General features: G+C 32.4%; 1 non-coding gene across 3 annotated transcripts; it reads left to right on the top strand.

Annotated features, from left to right (window-relative positions):
- Positions 1-3,171: 3,171 nt before the first annotated feature.
- Positions 3,172-6,569, top strand: LOC112767240 (uncharacterized). 3 transcript variants are annotated; one of them, XR_011875400.1, is made up of 3 exons: positions 3,172-3,376; positions 3,987-5,618; positions 6,148-6,569. It is a non-coding gene; the product is annotated as an uncharacterized protein (transcript). The 3 variants fall into 3 exon arrangements; XR_011875401.1 differs by having other exon boundaries at positions 3,361-3,856; XR_011875399.1 differs by lacking the exon at positions 3,172-3,376 and having other exon boundaries at positions 3,383-5,618.
- Positions 6,570-8,220: the final 1,651 nt, after the last annotated feature.

Raw genomic sequence — 8,220 nt, 5'->3', positions numbered from 1 at the left:
TCATCTTATTATATTATCTTCTATTTTTCACGAATGAGTCACTATATGCAACAAGGGAAGCGGGAGGAAGAGCAAGCAGCAGCCGATTGATCCACCAACTGAAGGTGGCAATCCGAAGTCACTACACCCCCTTGCTCATCGTGGGTGCACCGCGGACGGTGCAAACCCTTAAGTGTGGGGAGGTCGTCACTAATCGGCAATCTTAGGTGACAATTTCTAATTCCAAACACTTTCACCTTTTATCCTTCTTAATTGTATATATTTTAGAGCTTTAATTACATTCTTTCTTAGTTTATTGCATGTCTTTGTATACATCTAATAAGCTTAGTTAATTTAATAAAATTTTCCAAGAAAAAAAAAACATTCTTGATAGGGCATTGACATCCTAATTGAATTGAGTTGGTATTTGTTTGATTGAAACTTGCTTGAAATATATTGTGGAACGTGTCTTTGAGCTAAGAACACACAACCTTGTGAGTTTTGAGGCTCATTCTGTAGTTACATCATATAACCACTATTTTCATTCCTGTGTGTGTTTATTCTCCTTTTATGATTACAATCTTTGATTTGTTTGATTCTTTATTTCTATTATTTGATGTATATATGCATTTATATAATTGAGGCCATCTTTTCATTTAGCTCACTTACCCAAATAGCCTACCTTTTTATCTTCCTTTGTTAACCAACTTTGAGCCTATTTCAATCCCCTTTTGTTCTTAAAGTTAGCACATTACTAGCCTTAAAGTGAAAAATAATAAATGTCCTATATTTGGAACTTTGATTAGCTAGGCTAGTGAAAGTGTATATCATCTAAGTGTGGGGAAGTTTGGAAACTTTGGTTAAGGTATAAGTGGATTTTTTGTATTTTTGTTGAAAATCTTGGGAATTGGGTACATGCTCATGCATCAAATACTTAAACCATATCCATTGACACTCTTGTATATATGTTAGTTTGAAAAAAAAGGGAGAAGAAAGCAATAAAAAGGGGACAAAATGCCCCAAAGTAAAGTAACAATAACAATGCATATGAGTTGTGATTAAAAAGAAAATGTATGAGTGTGTAAGAAAAGTGAGGAATGGGTAGTTAGGTTTGCTTTAAGTTATATAGGTTGTTATGTAGGTTAAGTGAGAGTTTAAGTTAGTCAAAGATCCAAATTTGAAACTCACTCGACCACATATAACCTTACCTAGACCCTAGCCCCATTACAATCTATGGAAAAGCCCTCATGATATTTGTATGCATACATTGAATAAGTGTTGATTGTTAGACGAAAGACAAATCTTAGAAAGCATGATTAGAAGAGAAATGAGTGAATTGACCCTATACACTTGAGTGATTAGAGAGGATACACATCCGGTGAGGGTTTGATTGCTCAATTACATGTTTTCACCTATACTTAATTCTTATCTTGCAAGTTTATAAATTCTTTTTTAGGACTCAATTCAATTGTGGATTTGACTTGAATTAGATTGCTTTAGCCTTTATGTTCATATATGTATTCTTGGAAATTAATTCATTTTGAGTAAGAAATGCATTCATTAGATAGATTACATGTAGGTAGTTTACTTGCATTGAATAAAAATAATACCCCTTGTTTCTTTCTTGAGTATAGCATGAGGACATGCTATTGTTTAAGTGTGGAGATGTGATGAATCCATATTTTTTATATTTATTTGCTCTATTTGGATAGATTTCATCAATATTTCTTGCACTTATCCATTAAAATAGCACAATTTCAAGATTTCTTCCTAAATTGTGCATGAAAGTGAAAACATGCTCTTTAGGCCTTTTAGTTGCTAAATTTTATTCACTTTAATCCCATTTGATGCCTTGATGTATGTGCTAAGTGATTTCAGGTTTCCAAGACAAGTATGGGTTAAAGAAGTGAGAAAAAAGCATGCAACCATGAAGAAATGGAGTTTGAAAGTTCCAGCATCCGTTCGTGCACTCAAGCGATGCGTGCGCACGCACAAGTGGGAGCTTGGCGATGCGTACGCATGATCCACGCATATACATGAGGATGATTTACGCCAGATGACCACACGTACGCGTGACCCGTGTCACGTGAGCTCATTAATTGCAAATCGCTGGGAGCGAATTTTGGGTCTCCAAAACCCAATCCAACTCATTTCTGAAGCTATTTCAGGTTTAGTTAATTTCTCTTTAATTTCAACTTTTAATTCTTGTTCTAGTGTAGTTTCATTTATGTTTTTATGCTTTATTGTCTTAGTTCTCTTAGTTCTTCTTCTTAATTTCTCATTTTTGTCATTTTTATGTTTATAGATACTCTTGTTAATTTTAATTTTAATTAATGCAAAATTTATGTTTTCATGTTAATTGTTGCTTCCCTTAATTGTTATTATCATTTTCTTGCTTTTGGTAGTTAGATTTTATTTTTAGTGTAATTTAATATTATTTTATTCTCATGCACACCAAGTATTTGATAAAATGCTTGGCTTAGTTTTTACTTAGTTTTTCCTCACTCTTGGATTGGAATTGACGACTTTGGTGCTCCTTGAGTCATTGATGTCCATTCTTGTTTGATACATTAGAGTAGTTAATTGATTTGGTTTTCATTGACTCTAAGTCTTCTATCAATAGAGTTGACTAGGACTTTTGGGTTGAAATCAATTATGCCTATTTGACTTATCCTCGATGTAGTGTTGACTAAGTAGGATTAACTCTTCATAATCATCATGTGTTTGTGGTCAATGGCTATGATAGGTAACCTTAGCTCCCAATCTATGCCAAGAGGTTTCTTGCACTTGAATTTTCCTTTCCTTGCTTTATTTGCCTTTGGTTTTAATTGCTTTCATTAAATTTCATGCATGCTTATTTACTTTATTGCTATTTACATTTCTTGCTTCTCTTGCAACCAAACCCCCCCCCCAAAATTTCTCCCATAGCCAATAATTATACACTTAATTGCAACTCACGACCCGGGACTTAAAACTCCCAGTTTATAATTGTTTTGATTGTGACTATCCTTTGATTTAAATTTGATTGTTGGCCAATTGTTGGGTTGGGAACTATACTTGCAACGCCAATTCTATTTTGAAAAAAATTTCTAACCCACTTTAGGCCTCACATCAGCGAGTCAGGGATTAATTTTGTGGCATGATGCATGTAGTTGTATATATTAGTCATTATTATTGCTTTGAGAAATTTAGAAGCTCGTGAATTGTCATATATACATGAATGGATAATGCAAGCTGGTTTAATTTTGAGGCTTCCTTATTTTGAGAATAATATATTCGCTTTATTTATTTCCTTGTCTTTTTTTTACTTGGTTAAGAGTAGATGGGCTGGAAGATCCTTACTATCTTAAAATATATTCAAAAAAACTCATCAAGTTAATTGAGACATGTCTTGAAGGTTTGATTTATAATTTCATTGGTTAAGAGTAGATGTGCTTGTGCTTGTGCTTGTGCAGTTGTGGGTTGCTCTCACTGCAACTTCTAGAAACTTTTTACCCACTTGCCATGACATGTCAGTCAAAAATAACTTCTTGCTTTTTTCTTTTTCTATGCTCCGATTTTCTTGCAGGTGCAGGATTCACACTATATATATACATATCAGAGATATATTTGTGCTGAATAGAATGATACACTTGTCCCACCCAATTATTTGGTTTGGAAAATTGTGGTGCACACCATATGCTTGTGAAATTGTGAAACCTTGAAACTTGTATCAGCTTACTATATATTAATAATAACTGAGACAAAGACTGCATTATATTCATAGGAAGAAAGAAACAATGAGTGATTCTGCAGTTTTAGAGTGTTTTAGGCCCTTTGTTGAGGCCAAAGCCTGGGACTTTGTGGTTATTTGGAAATATGGGGATGACCCTACTAGGTTGTGGTTCTACTCTTGTTTGTATATTTGTCATTCATTTTGTGCAATTAAGTTTTGTTTATTTTAGGTATCTATAATACTCTGATTATACTTTTTTTTTCTTTTTTTTTTCCTGGGTTTTGTTGTGCAGGTTCATTGAGTGGTTGGGTTGTTGCTGTAGTGGAAGCTGTGGTGAAAGCATTGAGGATGCAAAAAAGCTCAAAGATAAAGAAATGAATGAAAAATAGAACGACATGGATTCTTCTTCCATTTCCATTTGCAAGGATGCACATTTTCAGCATCCAATTAGAACCAAGGCTTGTAAGGCTCTTTCTCAACTTCCTTTGCAATGTCTCTCTATTCTGGGTACCTATCTCTCTTTCTCTCATTCTGTCATTATTGCACTCTTTTGCTTTCTCAATTTTCAATGGAAAAGAAACACTAATGTGAATCTATATCCATAGTTGGTTTCACATATCAAAGTGAAATTCAAAGTGCATTATGAAATTAATTGTAACATTAATGTTGTGCTTTTGAGCTTATTTTGTACCATATGTTGTCTTATCTTTGTGCTTTTAGTCCTTGAACATGTATATTATTTCGTTCGTTGTTTACTTCTAATTGGCCACAAAAAGTTAAGCTTCCACTGTTTTGATCTATATGTTTTTTAATTTCTTAAACTAAAAAATGGAAACTGGAAAATATATAAAGCAAACTATTATCTTTGTTTGCTTTATAGTAGCTTCATCACCCATACCGTGCTGAGTTAAAATTTCCATCAGTATTGCTCTAATTTCCTGTCTACTTTATTTTATTTTATTATGTTCTAGATTATCTAATGTATGTACTACTATATGATAGAGTCTTCCCACCTTTGATACTTGCTTCCTAAAAAAGAAAAGATCAAGAAGAAATTAGAAAAAAATATGTTAATAAAAGTGGAAACTCTGCTGCTTCAAAGCCCTGAATGCTCACTTAGGTAGTTCTTTCAAATTGAGCTTTAATTATATACATTAATTGTACTCGGTTATCTATTAGAGCCTTCCGCCTTTCTCCATTTTCTTGATGAAACACTTGAAAGTGGAACATTAATCAATATAAATGTATTGTTTGATATAAAACAAGAGCATAATTGGAATTAAAAATTAGTGTTTTTAGAGTATAACAGTCATCTATTGACTAGATAATAGATATATTTTTCATAATAATAAAGGTGTTAGTTCTGCACTGATTTACAATAATTTTTAATTCTGATTTTTGTTAATGTAAGTGATGAAGCCAATGATGCAAACTGGAATTTTGTTCACTCTGTGAGAGTTAAAAAATTACATATTAGTTCAACAATTTTCACAGGTACAAATATAATTATCCCCTTTTTTTGTTAACCAATGATCATCTCTTATAATAAGCAAAATATATTTTCATGACAGCACAACAAGGTAGAAATTGAGCACACCGAATATCAATACACATTTTAGGAACAAAAGCAAGTGAAACAAATAAAGCTTCTCAATCTCAATTATTTCACAGGCAAATAAAGGTTTAAATTCCATCTACTGAATTAAGAAAGTCAAATTAAAATATAGCTATTTCCTTGCTGCTGATATGTAGAGTTTATATAGTATTGTTACATTGTATAAGATTCTGTCACAGATTTAAGAATAGGTGGATTTTGTTGAGGTTTTGTCATGAATTTGTGAATGTGAACCATTGATTTGTCTGATAAATTTTGAGTCAGTTAGCAGGGGAATGTGAAGAATTATTGAGGCTTGTCAAAAAGAAGGTATGCAAATTATTATAGAATTAATGTCTCTATGCCTTTGGGAATGGATACTGCATGGCACATAGTTAACATGCATTTAAAGTCTTAACATTCAGATAGTAGCTTCTTTGTTGAATTTTGTATAACTTAACATTATTGTTTATAGGTGATTAGCTAGATAGAAATGACACATTTGAAATAGTTTACTAACGAGAGATGTGACTGTAATATATGCTACGTATATAAAAAATTAGTCACCAAAGTAGTCATCTATATATAATACATTTTAAATATTTATATACAAATATATAGTGATTGAGTTTTAGTGTGCACATACTATTTTTGTATCTTCTAATATAATAATAAAACAAAAAAATATGAGGTCAATGTCATTTAAGCATATTTATTTATAATTAATGTCATTGCATTATCTAGTTATAATAAGAGTTACATACTTTTACTGTTATGACTTATGAATATGTATTAGTCTTTGCCTAGTAATGTGTTCTTACTTTTCTCCATTATTCTCCTTATGGTTCTCTGGTGGCAGCCATACTCTCCTTCTGAAGGCAACGATGCTTGTTTAAAAGCACTGGCAAATATGGCTGGGAAGAAATTGTGGCCTCCATTAGCATTTGGTTCTTCATTTACATCATGGTATGAGCACTTGGGTAGATGCATTTGCTTTCTCTACCGCAGAAACCACAGGATATGGGAGTCTATCCTCAAATTTGTTTAATTTAATCCAGTATTTTAGTCATCTTAATTATGCATATTTTTTTCGTAATAATATTTTGAGCAATAATGTTGTTGCTTAATAATGTTTATCTTAGTGTGTTTAGGGAATATATAATAATTAGTATGTTAGTTACCTCATTTTATGTATGAGATGTATGTGACACACTGTTAGAAATTGGAGCCAATCTAAATGAAGATATTTAGAATTAAAAAATCATGTTATATTTGATACTTTATTTGTATTGGAGTTACTATTTTTTATTTTCAATACTAAAAAATTATATATTATGTTTAACACGATAAAAACGACAGATAAAACTTCTTTTCTAAAGATAAAAAATGTTACTTTTAACCGGTAAAAACAGCGGCTTGTAACTGCCATTTTAAACAATATGAAATGTCATTTTAACATCGTAAAAACGACGATTTCAAATACCGTTTTAAATAATAAAAATGCCACTGTTAGGGTAAAAATGGCAATTCAAAATGCCGTTTTAACCTGGTAAAATTGGCGGTTTCAAACGCCATTTTAACCAACCAAAAATGCCACTCTACCAAGGTAAAAATGGCGATTCATAAATGCCGTTTTAACCAACCAAAAATGCCATTTTTACCTTGGAAATAACGGCGATTTGAACCGCCATTTTAACTAACCAAAAAATGCCGTTTTATTTGGAAATAATGGTGGTTTGAACCGCCATTTTAACCTATCCAAAAACTGCCGTTTTAACTTAGGAAATTGTGACGGTTTTCTGAAAACCGTTGTAATAACCAGAATGTCGCCCTGAATTACGACGCTTTCTAAAACAACCGTTCCTGGTAATAATGGCGCTTAAAACCACCGTAAATACCCAAAAAAAAACTGCCGTTTTAACCAGAATTTTTTGTCGTGTCCCAAATGTCCGTTGGTAAGGTGAGAATTTTCTAACGCTTATGAAATTATTGGTATAGCAAATCCTATGTTGATTTAGTAATATTTGTATAGAATTAGATTAAATTATGTATTGTGGAAGAAAATTGATGGAATTGGAGACTTGGGAGTGAACATTGGAAGCTTGAGTTTGATTCTTTATGGCTAAATTTTCTATTTGGTGTACATTTGGAGCTTTGGACATTTATGGAACGGTGTATTTGTGGCGTTCCAAAATTAGGGAGGAATCGGCCAAGGTATGGTTTTGGTTTCTCGTAGATAATATATAATGTTTCGTGAAAACATAGGTTAAATGACCATTGGATAGGTTGGAAATGTTTGAATATGTTAATGCTTAGTAATCTTGATGTAAATGTGGAATTATATTGAGAATGGATTGATGAACGATGATTTTGTTGTTTGATGAGTTTGAATTTTGATGATGATAATGCCTAATGATGAACAATATTGTTTGATCTTGGGTTGTTTGGAGTAGGAAATTGATATAATTGAGCAATTAATGCAATAGGAAGGTAATGGAATGGCATACACCTGTTTTATACATGATGGGTGTTGTTTTAAGGAATAATGCATTCATATTGAGTTGAAAACTTGGTAAAATTAGAGGTTGGTGAATTTTGAGAAAAACTCATTTTTGACCAAACTTCAGTGGGCCAAAACTCAGCTTCTGGACCACCAATCTTTTTCAAACTTATTTTGAATGAAAATTAGGTCTGTGAAGTTTACGTCGTTCAAAGAATGGACTAAAAATGATATTTAACAAAAAAACTTATTCGCATTAGAAATTTGGTGTGTAAAAATACTTTTCATAACTTAAACAACTTTTTAGCATTTCTAAGAGGCATGCGTATGCGACACACACGCACGATGCAAACGTTTGGCACTGTCCAGACATCTCACGTACGCGGGCGTGTGCATGCATACGCGAGAGGGGGTTTTTAGGTTTGCATACGC

The sequence above is a fragment of the Arachis hypogaea genome, chromosome 17 (genome assembly GCF_003086295.3).
Source record: "Arachis hypogaea cultivar Tifrunner chromosome 17, arahy.Tifrunner.gnm2.J5K5, whole genome shotgun sequence".
Taxonomy (NCBI): domain Eukaryota; kingdom Viridiplantae; phylum Streptophyta; class Magnoliopsida; order Fabales; family Fabaceae; genus Arachis; species Arachis hypogaea.
Note: the sequence above shows the minus strand (reverse complement) of the source record. Positions and strands in the feature narration are given on the sequence as shown.